Source organism: Balaenoptera borealis (assembly GCF_965194805.1).
Source record: "Balaenoptera borealis genome assembly, chromosome: 19".
Classification (NCBI taxonomy): Eukaryota; Metazoa; Chordata; class Mammalia; order Artiodactyla; family Balaenopteridae; genus Balaenoptera; species Balaenoptera borealis.
In genome coordinates, this window is record NC_138878.1 from 2,735,985 (window position 1) to 2,752,018 (window position 16,034).

General features: G+C 49.2%; 1 protein-coding gene and 1 long non-coding RNA gene across 3 annotated transcripts in view; one reads left to right on the plus strand and one right to left on the minus strand.

Moving 5' to 3' along the window:
• LOC309616381 (uncharacterized protein C16orf95 homolog) overlaps positions 1–16,034 on the plus strand; it is a 515,949-nt gene that overhangs the window by 493,082 nt on the left and 6,833 nt on the right. The window contains exons 25-26 of one of the 2 annotated variants that reach the window (XM_082366941.1): positions 210–8,996; positions 15,825–16,032. The gene's annotated coding sequence lies outside the window, so the exon portion shown is untranslated. Of the gene's footprint in view, positions 1–209; positions 8,997–15,824; positions 16,033–16,034 lie in introns of those variants that run through there. The other variant, XM_082366942.1, reaches the window with a different exon arrangement.
• Positions 8,235–15,825, minus strand: LOC309616398. The gene is made up of 2 exons (XR_014237461.1): positions 12,993–15,825; positions 8,235–12,572 (listed from the first exon to the last, which is right to left on the minus strand). It is a non-coding gene; the product is annotated as an uncharacterized lncRNA (long non-coding RNA).

Below are 16,034 nucleotides of genomic sequence, written 5' to 3' on the forward strand. Positions count from 1 at the left end.
TGCAAAGCAGGCCAACAATGCCACTGGTTCCCCTGTGGGGGCTGACAACCACAAACAGCCCGAGCCCCGCTCAATTTCAGCCCATCACTAACCCTCCAGACCCGTCCCCCAACCTGCCTGGACCAAGCCCTGACCCCCACGGTCTGCTTCTGTCCATGACTCCAACTCCCAAATGACCTAAATGTACCCAAACCATTTTGTCGTTTTAGTACAGAGGACACCAAGGATGGCCCTTTCTACAATGAGCCACTGTGATGCTTGAGCTGAAATGGCTCTTCTGAAGCCAAGGTGGGTCCACTCGGGAGGAAGGGAGATTTTCTGCTCAGCGTGGACTCAATGCCCACATCCTGGGCTTCACGTCACTCTCACATCATTTGAGATTTAAGGTAGTTTTTTCTCTTGGCTAAATGTTTATTGTGGAATTGATGGAAGCTGCCTGTCTGCAATGACTTCTAAGGCGTCTGGGCTCCAAATGGCTGTTGGTAAAAGATTTGTTGGGGACATGGAAGGTTTTGGACAATTCAGACTCTGTGGCTCAGTTTCTCCATTCGCCTGGCTGGCACAGGTCTGGAAGGAGTAATGTAAATGTCAGCTGGGAGCTGTTGATGAAATAGATCAAACAAAGCCTCTGGGAAGATTTGCTGGGGTCGGGAAGCAGAATGACTTTCGGTGGCTGGATGCTGGGTGACGCAGGTGGGGCTGTAGAATCTGAGAACGTGGTGCTGGGCAGCAGGTGGCCAGGGACCAGGAGCTCCAGCAGGTGGGCAGGGTCCCAGCCCAGCAGTAGGAGGACAGACGCCAGAGGCAGTGAGGTTTGGGTGCACCTTGCAGGGTCTTCTGTGATGCTGGATTCAGGGACAGGAGCCCAGAGCCTGGAAGGACTGAGAAAAGTCAAACAGAGCCCCAAGCCTGGGAAGGATAGAGCATCAGGCCAGGACGTGGGCTCATAGTAGCAAGGCAGAAAGACACACGCTCAGTCAGGAACCCTGGTGGACCCATGAACGCGAGGAAGAAGCTAAGAGCCCAGTCGCTGGAACTTGTTTGCCACAGAAAGATTCTGAAATGATTGTGGCTGCCAGCTGAAGCCCCACCAGGCTGTTTACAAACCCAGACCTATACACAGCCCTGTGGGGCCCACACCTCTCCCTCATAACACTGGATGACGTTGGCTCTAGTCTCAGGCAGGAACTGCCCTCATGGAGGCAGAATGCCTGCCTGAGCGCCAGGCTTGAATCCTATCTCCCTGAGCTGCCCCAGTCAGAGAAATTTTTTGGTTTCCCAGTATATATAAAAGTTATATTTACACTACACCGTGGTCCATTAAGTGTGCAGTAGCATTATGTCTAAAACACAATGTACATACCTTAATTTTTTAAAAACTTGTCGCTAAAAAAGGCTAACCATGAACCTTCACCGAGTCATAGTAGTAATATCTATGGTCACTGATCACAAATCACCATAACAAATATAATAACAATGAAAACGTTTGAAATACTGTGAGAATTACCAAAATGTGACACAGAGACATGAAGTAAGCAAATGCTGTTGGAAAAATGGCGCCGATGGACTTGCCTGATTCAGGGTTGCCACAAACCAGCAATTTGTAAAAATCTGGAAGTCAGATAAAGCAAAGTGCAGTAAAACAAGGTGTGCCTGTACTGAGCGGGCAAAACAACAACTGTCGATCTTGTCCTGGGGCCGGGCCACCCTGCACTGTACTCCTCCAGTCTCTGACGTGGGCGAGGGGGGGACACTTGTTCACCTTCCTGTGATGTTAGGAGCACTCGCTGGACATGTTTTGGGGCAGTGGACATGGATTCCCGCCTCGTGTACCACAGGGCTGGAAGACAGGGAACTACGCTTCTCCACAGACGACAAGCTCTCACACAAGGTTTGGAAGGCAGAAGCCACCCGTGTTTCTCTGGCAGCCACAGAGGACGCATTTGGCAAATGCATGTTTTTGTAGCTGCCTCTGTGTTCCCCTGCTCGGGCCCACAAGGCAGCCCTGTCAGCAAGGCTTTCCTGCAGTTTTCTGACCTCTGGGCAACAGCACCAGCCCGTCGAGTCTCTGAATTCCACTCACAGTGACAAACCTGCAAGCTGGATACAACCTCTCCTGACATCCCTCCGCCAGGCTCTCTGAAGGTTTGATTCCCTAATGCCCTACACCCAGTCCCTTCCCTTTGAAATACCTAGTATTGCTTCAGTTTTCCTAACTGGACCCTGACTGTGACAGTGAACTCTGGTGGAAAATTTTAAGAAGCTCTCATCTACCCAAACATCTCTTTTTCTGAGGAGAAAACAGTGGTCCATGGGGAAAACACTCTGTCACGGTCACCAGTTTGCAGACTCGCTCCTTGAATCCTCACAGCCCAGAACCAGGGCCACCAGCCATGCAGCTACTTAGATGTAAATAAGTTACAATTGAAGCAAATTTAAAATGCAGCTCCTCAATTGCCGTCTCCACATTATAAGTGCTTGGTGGCCACCATATGGGAGACCACGCACGTGTATATTCTATTAGAGAACATTCCCGTCGCTGCAGAAAGTTCTTTTGGACAGTGCTGTTCTAGGCAATCGTCTGTAAATCTCTGCCCCTTTTGTAGAAGCACTAGAGGGGTGACTCCTTCCAAATCACTTGTGTTACAAATGGAAAAACTGAAACCCAGATTCAGATAGTGACTCAAGATTTCCCAGGAGCCGGACAAGGCCAAATCTTACTTCCCTCCACTAATTTGAGTCATCTGGTGGTTCAAATCAAAAATGTTTATTTTCATGTCAAATACGACACTAATCCAGGAAACAATTTTCAGTCATTAAAAACACCACACAAACAAACAAACAAAAAAACCATTAAGAATGGTAAAAGAAAAACAAGTAAGTAGTTATTCTTATAAATAACCCATTAGCATTGATTTTTCAATGGATTCAACCAATTGCCTTTTAAATAATATGGTGCTGGGTTTCTTTTGATTATTATTATTCCCAAATCAAACCATGTTTTGTATCTGATTCAGATTCAAAGATTCTAAGTAGGACTTTAATTCTTCTCTTTCCCTTTTTTTTTTTTTTTTTTTTTTTGGCCACACCGTGCAGCCTGTGGGATCTTAGTTCCCCACCAGGGATGGAACCCGTGCCCCCCTGCATTGTGAGCGTGGAGTCTTAACCCTAAGTAGGACTTTAAATGGGATGTTGGCAACAATGTCTGTAAGAGCCGAGTGATGGAAACCAGGGTTCATTCTGTGAATCATGGCACACGTCTGTTTTCTACGAGTTGGTCACTGGGGGATAAATCCCTTCCTGATAAAAGGATTTAACTGGGTAATTTTTTCAAATCACTGTGGGAGCATGTTTTCTTGGAAGGAACCATGAGTGTTTTGTATGTAGGAGTAGTTATTTCTTAGAAGACTTTTTCCTCTTTAAGCCTTTCTGGAACAGATGTCTAGGCTCTGACCACCTGGGAGTCCAGGGGATGCCCCACTGTCAGGCAGTGAAGAATACGATGGGACACGGCATCTGGGGTCCCTGAAATGGGAGTTTTGAAAAGAGCGACTAGAACCTTGAAGAAAAGCAATGTGCTTTTCCTCAACATAAGGTTTCCTCCCCCAAAACAGCGTCAGAGACTGTCGGAAGCTGGGCATCCTTCCAAAGGTTAGAGACGGGGCCAAAACATATCATTTTAGCCTTTTCGGATGGCCATTTCTGTCTCGGAAATGTTAAATACTGTCTCACCACGGTTGCCAAAGCCCATCCCTTGAGCACAGCCCGGCGGCGGGTAAGCTTCTGGGGACCAGGGCTGGGAGGCAGAGAGGAGTGCTCAACGTGCGTCAACTCCGAGCCGGCGGTGCAGCCTGCAGGGCTCGCTGGAGGCTCAGAGGTTCAGGAGAAGCGTGCTGGGTGGGAAAGGCCGGAGCAGCGGGCCTGTATTTGCCGGCTCACTGGTAAATGTATCTGCGATCTCTTCCTGTCTTCAGTACTTACTACGTTCCTTGCATAGTGAATCCTGCCTCTCTTTCGAAGCATCAGATGCTTGCCCACTGAGGGAGCTGAAGCACTGCGGAAGTTCGTGGCAGACGGGCGCCTGACCGCGGGGGAGTTTTGAACTAAGCACGGCTCTTTCTCCAGCCTCTGGGGCAGCTTCCTGGCAGGGCCAGCGGCCACCTCTGCTGCAGGAGAGGCTGCCAGTGCCCTGCCCTCGCGCCCTCACCCTGCCTGAACATCCAACGGCTTCCCAGGGCAAGCTCCTGAGCCCCGCCTGAGGGCGCCCCTGGCCACAGCCCTCCTCTCCGAGCTCATATCAGGCCAACCCTTTCTATCCCTAAATGGTCATTCTGGCAACTCGTTTGAAATAGTGTTTGCTCACACCTCCTACCAACCCCGGGAGGCAAGCTATATAATTCCCACTTTCCAACAGGGGTGGAGGAAAGGCTTAAGGAGGTGACTTGGCCAGGGTCACATAACCGGAAAATGACAGAGCTGTGGCATCAACCCAGGTCTCCCGGCTCCAGATGTAGTGCTCTCCTGCTCCACCCAAAGCCCAGAGGGGACGGACCCCTAGAACCTCGTGGGCCTTGTCACCGTGACCCACAACATATGGCCGTGACTGAGTCAGGAGAGGGAACATTTATCTGTGCTGGTCCTACAGTCACATCAGCTGCCTTGTCCTCGGGCAGTGGCTGTACCATCTGAGTAGACACAACAAACTTTTAATAACTCTACACAACTCTAAACCAGAAGTATATTTTTACTCTTGTGAGTCAGCCATTTATTTGTCAATAATGGCCAGTAAAGGAAAAGGCCCAGGGGCCATTTATAAACAGACCGTAGACCCTAGAGACCTCCCAGGGGAACCGAACTGGCTAGAAATGCACTGGTCCCTGCAAACTGTTCCACAGGAACAGACAAGCACTGGGAGCCGCCTGGGAAGTGGGTTGCGGGGGTGCCAGAGGCGGAGGAGATGTTCACAGGAGACCGCACAGTGACAGCACATGGGCCTTGGGCAGACCTGCATCCCAGCTCCACTTGGGACCCTTCGGGCAGAGTGATTAGCTCTGCTGGGCCTCAGCTTCATCATCTGCGAAGTGGGCAAGATGATGCCAGCCTTTCAGGGCTTCGTGGAGATTAGAGATCAGGTCCATAGTGGGCAGTGCTCGAATGTCACTCATGACGGTGAACAGGGTGCTGGCGGTGACTGTGATGGTGGTATGATGGGAAGGGGGATTTGATCAGTATTCATTCTCCAAAAAGGAACCGCATTACCTGAACACCTACTGCGTGCCAGGTGCTCACCACGTATTGGGAGAGGAAGACGTGTGTAAATGCAGCCCCTCTGCAAAGAGTTAAGAAGTAGAGGAACAAGAGTTCTGTCTCGCTGGGACACTGTCCGGCGGGACAGAGCTCAAAGGGCACACAGCCCATGACCAAGCAATTTCTTTTCCTGAGTATATCCCCAGTCGAATCTAGGATTGTGTTCTACAAGAAGGCATGTGCAAGAACACTCACAGTTACTCCCAACAGTCAAGAACTTCAAACAACCCAAGCTCCCACCAGCAGCAGGATGAAGAGGTCGTGGTTTCTTCATCTAGGGGAATATTACACAGCAGCGAAAATGGACCAACCACTGCCACACACAACCCTGTGGATGAGTCTCCATCATAGCACCGAGGGAAGGAAGGCAGACACAAGAGCACATGCTGTTTGAATCAATTTATACAACAGTCGAGAACAGATAAAACTAACTGATGGTGACAGAAGTCAAAAGGGCAGTTATCTCTAGGGCGAGGGGTATTGACTGGGAAAGGGCACAAGGGAACTTTCTGGGTGACAGAAATATTCCAAATCATAACCTGAGGGGTGATCAAAAGAGTGTCCACATGTCTAAAATTTTATGGATATTGTACATATATATATATATACATATATATATTTTAAGCGTAAGATATAATCATAGAAATATCAAGACTGGAAACTACCTAAGAGACCACCTTGTGATGCAAACTCAAAAGTCTACAAGGGCCAGGAAGATAATCAGAGTCACTGACATGGGCCAGGTGTAAGGCAACAGACACTAGGCTGCTGAGAGTGCTACCAAGGATAAGATCTGTGAGATACAGTGTGTTTTAAAATACGTTTCTTTGAACCAAAGAAAACGGCCAAGCTCTCATGCCCCCAGCCATCGGCTGCAAGTCTGAGGCCTCGGTATGCAATCCTTCACTCCCCAGTCGGGAGCGCAGGGGCCCAGAGACACCTCTGGCACAGCTGAGTGGTGGAAAGAGAGTGAGCCTCTTTCAAACACTGTGAAACAGGCAGCAGGCTGCGGTTCAGGGGCCCGGGCTGGGCAGTTAAAAGGTCCCGTTTCCATCCGAAAGACCTAAGACTCCTGGAGTAGGTCGCTTAACCTTGCTCAGTGCCTCCATTTCTTTATCAAATGGATGGTTCTTGAGTATCACCTGCTTGGCTACAGAAACTCCATCTCACATCTTTGCCATTCCACCGGGGTGCCCCGCTCATTGAAGGTGCTCAGCAAACATTGCTTGGTCAAATTAATCAATCAGTCATTCTGGACCATATCAAAGGGACGTGCTGAGAAAAAGGGGTAAATATGAAAATACTCGGTAAGGTTATCAAAATGCAAGGTGCTAGCTGGAAGTCTATCACAGGAAGCCAGCTGTTAGCAACGATGATGCTGAGGACGCTTGGATTCAGATACCTAGTCTAGGACTACAACTTCTCCCTCTGAAGCAATTCAGCTTGGCCCTCGCAAAGCAATTAGACCAGTCCCAAATCTGTTTGCAGACATCCTGTTTGTCCAATACGTGCTTTTAAATGTAATTTTAACAGATGTATTTCATTAGGACTCTTTTGGTCGCAGGTGACAAAAACACAACACACTCTGGCTTAAGTAAATTGGCTTAAGAGTTTTTCGGTTCCTCTAATCAAATATCTGGGGCAGAGTAAGCCTCAGAGACTCAAAGGCTGTTCTCCCCTCCCACCCCTGACATTTTCTCTTTTTTATTCCAAGAAAAAAGAAACCACCAAACTGACATTCTCCTCCTTGATATAGTCGGATGGTGTGGGAGAGAACTGAAAAGGGGGAAACCTTCTCACTGGGTGACTTTCGGGTCAGCTCCGTCCACCCACCAAAGGTGGGAACCACATTTGCAGGCACCTCCAGGCTCCCATCTTTCTCAGAGAAAGAGCACGTGCTTCCCAGCTCCAGTGAGGAAAAACCCTGTGGTAGACTCTGATTGGCCCAACAGGAGTCACATGTCCGAAGCTGGGCCCAATCACTGTGGCCCAGGGGTGGAGTCTGATGCAGACGTAACTACTGGAGGAATCCTGGGCCGCCAGCCCCCATTATTTCTGGTCCCTCAGACAACGATTTGTGGGGGTTTTTTTAGTCTCTACCCAACCACCTGCTTTTCCTCCTGTTACAGTTCCAGAAGAACGGTGAGTGAATGGGGGCATCAAGAAGAGAGGGTAAAGACTATTGAAGAAGGGGGAGAGGAGAAGAGAGAAGAAATGGTGTCTGGAGGGGTGCGAAATAGACGATTAAATTATGCGTAATGATTATTGTTTACAAGGCATCACTTTCCTCATCTCTTTGTTCCTCCACCAGAACCCTGGGAGGTGAGGCCAGGCTTCGGGGCAGGGATTACGTCCCACTCCACGGGGGAGACAGCCTGCAGGGAGGTGAAGTGGCTGCCTGCATTTACTGGTTAGATTACGAAGAAGGGGAGGAAAAGGACCCAGAGTTTCTCGCTGCCTCCCCCAGATCTCCCTCTTCCCCTGCACTGCTTGCCAAACATCAGCCAGAGGCTTACCAAAGCACAGACCACTGTTCCACGATTTCATTAATGTTTTCCTTTAAGTCGACTCTCGCTTTTTACTTTAAAAGTAAACTTTGAAGTATGGCTGACGATGGACAATCCGTATCTCTTGATATGTAGATTGTAAACAAAAGCAGGTACAAGAAAAGCAAAACAATGCTGTTCAGCCCTAGCTAGATATTGTTACCTGGCCACGCTTCCACCCCCAGGCCTTGATCTGCCTTACTTACATGAGAAGATTGGCAGGTGTTAGAGGGAAGAAAGACCACAGCCCCACCGACTGAGACTCTCCTTGATGCCATCAGATGGCGCGGAGGAGAATGGAAAGGGGGAAAGCTTTCTCACTGGGTGACTCATGACATGTTAACACTCAAAATCAAATATGGAAAAGCGTGTTTATTATGGTTGTGTGTTCATTTTCAGGATATCTCTGCTTTTTCCTGCCCCCTTATTCCTTCCGGGTCTTAGTACATAATGGAACAGGGTCCTGCCACTGCAGCATTTGATGTCTTGTAACTGTGGCACAAAATAAGTAAAACAAAAATGTACGTGTGTGTGTGTGTGTGTGTGTGTGAGAGAGAGAGAGATGGGGGGGGGGGGAGTAATACTCAGAGAACGGAGTTAAATATAGGACCAAAGGGGATATTTCAAGGTAAAAAAAGGAAATATTAAGCCTATCAAAATGTAAAATATTGTTCTACTAGAATTGACTCTATGAAGTTTTTCAAAAACATAAACCTTAAAAAATTGCATTTTTAGGGGAAGAGAAACTTGTTAAATACAAGAATGTAATCAGAAAAATCCAAAATGTGGGTAATGCCACATGATAAATGACCTATTTCTTCAACAAGTAAATTGCCAAAAGAAAAAAAGAAGAGAGAAACCAAAAGACTAAAAGCCACCAAATGCAATGTATGGCTTCTTTTAGATCGTGGTTCAAAGAACCCAATTTTTAAAACTTATGAGAAAATAGGGGGAAATTAATCAGGATTTTTATGACATTTAGGAATTTATTGCCAATTTGTGATCAAGGTATTGTGAACTTTTAAGGAGTCTTTCCTTATGTTCTAGAGATATGGACAGAAATAGAGAAGAATGAAATGATAGAAAATCCAGGATTCATCTCAAAGTCAAGGTTGATCCTGAGCTGATAAGGGCTGAAGCTTGGTGAGTAGTACATGAGGACATTCTCTACTCTTGTATATGTTTTAAAGGTTCCGTTATAAAAAGTTTAAAGTAAATCAGGCCTTGTAAACATTAAGTCCCTCCTAAGTTATATTCTCCTAAAATGTGGGGAGCCCAGTCCTCAGCGTCTTCCAGGCTGCCCTTCTCTGGGCTGATAGAATCAAGGTGCTAAAGTAAAAGGACCCATCATTCTTGTCCGTCACCCAGCCAGTGGCATGACTCCTGGACACAGAGGCGGTGGGACCCTGGTCCTGGCTTTAGGGGAGGGGGTCCTGACCGGTCTTCAAAGGAGGCAGGTTTTGCCCATTTCACAGCCCACTGAGAATTCACAGTTCTCTAATTGTGAACCAAACATGAACCTTTTTTCAGCTAGGGAGCTCATTTATGCTTGGCAGACGGCAACATCTCATTTCAAAGCCAGGAAGGGAGGACTTTAAAAGATTTAAAACCCAACTCCAAAAGCTCCTTGGACATCAAATAGCTTTTTTGAAACAAGGTTTTGATGAGTTAAGAGCAAATGAATCAGAAACATATGGATTAAATTCCCCTTAAAATCCACATGGGTTTAAAAAATGAAGGGGAATGGAGTTTGGCAAATATCTTTTTCAGTTTTATCAAACCCCAAGCATTTTAAAAACAGTGTGAGATGGTTGGCAAATCCAAAATGCAGCTGAATTCATCCAGTGCTAACATCGGATCTTGGGAAAGGATCTGCTGAACAAGTTGGGGACGCCACGCCAGGGTGGCTGTTAGCTTCTCCTCCATCCAACGAGGACAGGCCTCCCCTCCACACACCGGAAAGCTGTGAGCTGAAGCTCCGGCTAACGGTGCCATAAAGGGGTTCTGGTCTTTGTAGCCGCCGTTCTTCTTGATAACTGCCTTAAAGGAAATTAAGGGAAATTGCAAAAGGCAGCATTTCCATTCTGTTCAGGTCCCCACCCCGAATTAGAGACTCCCTCCAAACCCACCCTGTAGCCATCTGTGGGGAACCCAAGTGGCGCTCAGCAAAAGAAAGTAATGTAGTCTCAGCTCTGTGTCTGAGATGGGGCCCCTCCCTCAGACTCTGGACAGAAACCGAGTACGTGTTCTTCAAGTCCCTCTAGAGGGAGGTCTGTGGTCAGGCATGCGCTCAGGGGTCCCTCTGCGCTCGAATGTGGACGCCCAAAGCGGGTGACGACGGAGCAGCCCGCAGCCAGCCCTGGAGCCAACTCCTTTCTATTACAGGTGAGGAAACTGAGTGCTGAGGGCACAGGGCCCCCTGGGGTCACGTGTCGGGATACACAGCAGCAATGCAGGGGGGTGGGCGCCAAGTTTCCCGATTCCCAGGCCACACACAGGCCGCATCTCAGATCACGTGCTGCACAACCAGAAAACATTCTAGAGCACAACTAACGATGAGAATCCTTGTGGATGGAGTCCTGAGAGGGGTGCAAACGTGCATCAGTGGCCCCCACGTTCCTAGAATAAGCACCAGTTCTCGGCATGCGTGTCAGTGCTATCTACGGGGTGGCACCTAATCCATCATATTCACGGAGGACCCGCTAAAGAGGTGGATGGGAAGAGCGGTGAGAGAATGGACTCAGGGCCGGCCTGCATCCCACGTAGAGCCGTGCGATGCTGAGTGAGCTAGCGAACCCCTCTGTGGCCCAGCTGGCTCGTCTATAAAACGAGGATGCTCATAGCTCCCGTCTGAGCGTGCGGTTGGCGGGACTGCATGTGTTTCTACACGAAGCCTGTCGGCGTTGGTCTGGCCCAGGGGACATGTGCGGTCAACGTCCACTGTTGTGGTTGTTACGCTGTGCCAGTCCCTGCAGATAAACGACCTCACCCCGCTCCATCCTCACCACCGCCCTGATGTCATTACCCCATTTGAGGGATGAGAAATCTGAGGCTCCAAGAGGCTGAATAACTTGCTAACAAGGAGCAAAGCCAGATTTCCAGTCTAGATAGGCCTGGTTCCCGGGCCACCTGGAACCCAGAAGGCGCCTCTGCTCCAAGTTGCACGGGCTGGATGTTCAGCCTTAGCTCGGCCCCTCGGCCAGCTCTGAGCAGTGGACAAGCTGCGTGACCAGTCACCACGGGCCTGTCTGAATCCAAAGCTTCCCACTCCTATTAGCCAAGGAGAGGCCGCCCCCGCCCTGACCTCAGCGCAGAGTCCAATCCCTGCTCTGTGTCCTCCCAGCTGGGTAACGGTGAGCAAATTCGTTTACTGAGCCTCGATCCCCTCATCTGTAAAATGGGCCTGTTGTTGGTATTTACATCACGAGGCTGGAAAAAATAAATGACAGAGGCCTCTGCTGCTCTCGCTTGACAGAGTTCCCAGCACTTGCTAGCTGCCGACAATGACGGAGGCTCCAGACTGTGTCGTCACCCACCCTCCAGCCTCCACCTCCAGAAGGACAAGATGTCTCCATAACAGAGTCCTTCAAAGGCAGTTTCCTTTCTACAGCCCAGCCTCATGCCTCCCAGAACCTGTCTGGTGTCAAGGTACAGAAACACAACGAAATGCCGGGGCTCCAGTTGTCTGCGTGTCTCCACTGACATTTTGGGGTTGGCCTTTGTGGTCGTTTTGCTCGTGAACGTGCAGACGGCTGCATCTCATCACGCTTCAGGATCCAATACCAAACCAAGCGCTACAATTCTAAGATGCCACCAAAGACGGGATCCTACAGATGGCCCAGCGTGATGGGTAATGGGCTCAACCTCCCTCAACCGTGGTTTTCCCATCTGCAAAATGGAGCCAGTAACACCTGCTTCGACGGGGCAGTACCAGGAACACAGTACGTGCTCAATAAATGGTCTTCCCACCATAGGAGACTCTATTCCAATCCCCAGTCCAGTTTCTCGCCAAGAGCCAAGAAAACCGTAGATCAAACCGTAACCCATAGGTGCAGGGATGTGTCCGTCCCCTGCGCTTTCTTAAGATGAAAAAAAGGTTTGCTTCGCTATGTCAGGATCACAGACCTCTTACGCTTTTAAAACCCAAAGAGGAGACTCGGGGCCTTTGAAGCCAACGTAAATACAACTGTTTAACAGCTTATTTTAACTATCCAATGGGAACCCAGTTGCTTAAATGGATTCACGTTGCCAGCAATCTCTTTTTGCGACATGGTATTTGTTAGAAATCAGGATTTTACTTAACAAAATGTCCTGCGGTCGCTCCGCTTTGTTTCTTAACAGGGCTGTCTTTATGTGAGTTTTCTTTGGCTTCCCAATAGAAGAGTAACAGATTCCTTTTGAAGTTTTTTATTGATGAATGAGCCGCTATAAATAACCCTTCGTGGCAGCCGCCCGATCTCAGAAGTTTACTCTGGAATAATAGTAGCAGAGGGAATGAAGGGCAGTTCACGGCAGCGTGTCATGAAATACTTTAATGGGCTTCATACTGTTTAACTTAATCTTTACAGATGTAAAAACAGAAATACAATTATTTTAACAACTATTATTACATATTGCTTTGCTAATGAAAACAAAGTCCTGGGAAGCACTGGGAGACACCGAAGGGATCCTTATGAGCCTCATGAAGCTGTGCTGGGTGCTGGCGGGCATCCCCGCAATCTGGGGACAGAGGGAGAGTCAGTGATGGAGATTCTCCATCCCCCCAAAGTCTCTTTCTGCCTTCCAGCTTTGCCACACGCACCCACGCACACGTACCCACACACACGCACCCACGCACACGCACCCACGCACACGCAACTACACACACGCACGTCCTAATCGTGCGGTCGTACCGAGTGCAGCTTCTTGGAGCTGATCTCAGGCTCGGCTCTGCGGTATGAATTATGGGGCCCGTGGAGAATTTCGGTCGCTGGGAACGACAACCGCTTGCTCCTAATGGGGCTCGAAGGGCTCTTCCTGTTTCTCACAGCCCCCAGCTGCCACTCCACCTCCTTGAGCCTAGCCCTCCCCGCCCCCACCCACACAACGCCAGCTTCCAGGGAGCGTCCTCTCGCCAGAGGGGAATGGGATACGACTCACTCGCCAACCCATAAATCCAGAGGTCACGCCTGCAGCTTGAGCGTTCTCCCTGCCCCTCTGGGAAGTCGCGGAGATTAAGTATGGAACCCCTGGGTCTGGTGCACAGTGCTGTAAAGACCGCCCTCCTCTTTGATTCTTCGGGGAGGTCTTTGCCTACAGAGGCGCGTCCAGAGTCGAGACAGGCATTTTTCTCATGAGCTGCAGCCTAAGCACCCCTGCCCTCCAGACTGGGAGCCGGGCGCCCCCACGGGACCCTCCACTATGTAACTCTGTGCCCTGGGGAATTCACTTCCCCTCCCTGCTCCTCGGTGGGGTCCTCGCCAGAAAACCAGGAGATTGCCTGAATTCTGAACCCTTTGGGAAATGACAGGATTGGGCCGAGAGAAGTCAAAAACATTTATTTTGAAAGCTCAGCTGGAGACTGTGGGTTGTATCCGTGGTGAGCAACAGACTTGCCCGCTAGTCAGTGGGCCCTCTGGACTCTCGCAGCCTCCACCCCATAGTTGGGGTGGGGAATGGGCAGACCCTTGAGAGCAAAATAGAGGGCAGCTCACTCCCAGGGGGAAAAAGCCAGGCTGGGACCCTGGATGCCTGCCTAGCTCTACGCATGTTTACCCGTCTGATAAGCCCCACCACCCGCCCGTCCTGGGCTGAGTGAGTAATGGAGTAGAAAACAGTCTGTTTGGAAAGAAGCATCAGGAGTCGGACAAATGCCTTCACATGATTGTCCTACAGATATTCACTGTTATGCACCAAGCACTGGGTTACAGCAAGCTGAGGGACGCCCGCTCTGACAGGAGAGTCAGGCGTGGAAAAAGTGCAATCCCGTTAACAGACATTTTTTTGGATGCCTTCTAAGTGGCAGGCACTAGGCTGGACAGATAGGAAAAAAGGGGCAGAACAGAAAATGACGTAACCTTTGCCCTCATGGAGCACATCGCATCGTGGGGAGGGACAGATGCGAAACTCATAATTGGGCAAATAATGACCTAACTGCAGTTGGGATAAGTAATCTAAAGAGCTGCAGAGTTCTATAAAAGTGAAAGGGCAACCAAAGAGAATCTGAAGCTGTGCCATCCAGCGGGGCTGCGGCTAAGTACGTACGCATCGCTCTTGAGTTCAAGAAATGCGGCTCATCTCAATTAAGATGTGCCATTAGCGCAGGATACACACCGGATTTCCAAGACTTGGTGCCAGAAAGATGTAAAGCATGTCGATAATTTTTTATATTAAGTTCACACTGAAATGATAATGTCTTGGATAGGTGGGGTTAAAAAAAATAGATTCCCTAAAATGAACTTTACCTGTTTCCTTTCCATTTTTCTTTTTTTTTTTTTTTAATTATTTATTTATTTTTTTATTTATTTAATTTATTTATGGCTGTGTTGGGTCTTCGTTTCTGTGCGAGGGCTTTCTCTAGTTGTGGCAAGTGGGGACCACTCTTCATCGCGGTGCGCAGGCCTCTCATTATCGCGGCCTCTCTTGTTGTGGAGCACAGGCTCCAGACACGCAGGCTCAGTAATTGTGGCTCACGGGCCTAGTTGCTCTGCGGCATGTGGGATCTTCCCAGACCAGGGCTCGAACCCGTGTCCCCTGCATTGGCAGGCAGACTCTCAACCACTGTGCCACCAGGAAGCCCCTCCATTTTTCTTTTTTAAGGTGGCTACTAAAATTGTTAAGTTACTCTTTTTTGGCTCACTGGTCTAGAAGATCCAAATATACATCCCTGATCAAGAAGCATTCTATGGCCCTTTAGCTTGAAAATCCCAGAGAGATGGGAAGAAGTTGGAAATGTGTCTATGCCACTAGCTCTGTTCTTTGGGTGTGGAGATCTCACAAAGGGAATATACGGGGTTTCTCAAACCTCAGGGCTATAGAGTCGGATAATTCTCCATTGTGAGGGGCAGTTCTGTGCTTTGTAGGCTGTCCAACAGCATCCCTCAACACCCTAGATGCCGTTAGCACCCCTCCCCTGGTTATGACAACCCAGACTGTCTCCAGACATTGCCAACTGCCCCAGGGGGTAAGATTGCCCCCAGTCGAGAACCAGCCTACTAGACCAATGCTGGACCAGATGAGGTCATTGGTTATTCCGCATTAGAATCACCAGGTGGTCATGCAACCCACCCAGGCCAAATTCCCTAGCATCTCTGGGAGTGGAGTCTGGGAAGCACATTTTGTTAAGCTCCCTGGATGGTTCTGATGTGCAGACCTGACTGAGAACCTCATACAGGATGCTGTTTGATAGGCGGTGTGTTCCCTGCCTGTGTCCTTCACTTTAAGAGGTGAGGGGGTGTTTGCCCTGTAGGCCCACTGCTTTCATACCCGGTCAGGTGATACTGAAGAGCAGCTACGAGCTTTAAAGACAGGTGTGCTTGGGTCTGATACTTTGCCAAGGATTAGCTTTGCAACCTGGGGAGCGCACTAGTAAAATGCCACTGGTGAACTGGACACAGTAATCCCCAGCTCCCAGGTTCATTTCAAAATGAAAGAGATTGTGCACATAAAGGCCTCAGGACAGAGCTTGACAGCTGCTTCAGAGCCGGAGAGCCTGAATCCAAACCCAGCTCTGCCATGTATGGGTTACGAGACCTTGGGAAGTGACTAAGCTCTCTAAACCTGCTGCCTCACCTGTTAAGGAGGGAAAGCGACCGTCCCTAACTCACAGGGCCTGGGGAAAAGTGAGTGAGCAATAATACATGCCAAGTATTATCCTTAGACCAGTCCCCAGCAGAGACCGAGTATTCAGCAAATACTAAGATGATGATTAGCCCCTCATAGGTCTTATCACTTTTTGGGTAGCTTAAGTTTTTACTGCAAACTCTTGTTCAGTTACACAGAAAGAATTTGCGAGTAGCTCACAGGACCTTTGCAAAGTGGATTCCAAGCTGAGCTCCCAGGAGTGAATCCCTGCCAATACTGCAGGGCTGGCCACCACGGAAGCGACCACCTCCAGTAGGATCCAAGGACTTCAAATCCTGGGCGGCTCTCATGGCTCCAGGTCCCAGGACCACTCTCGTGGTCCGCAGCATCAAAGCAGGT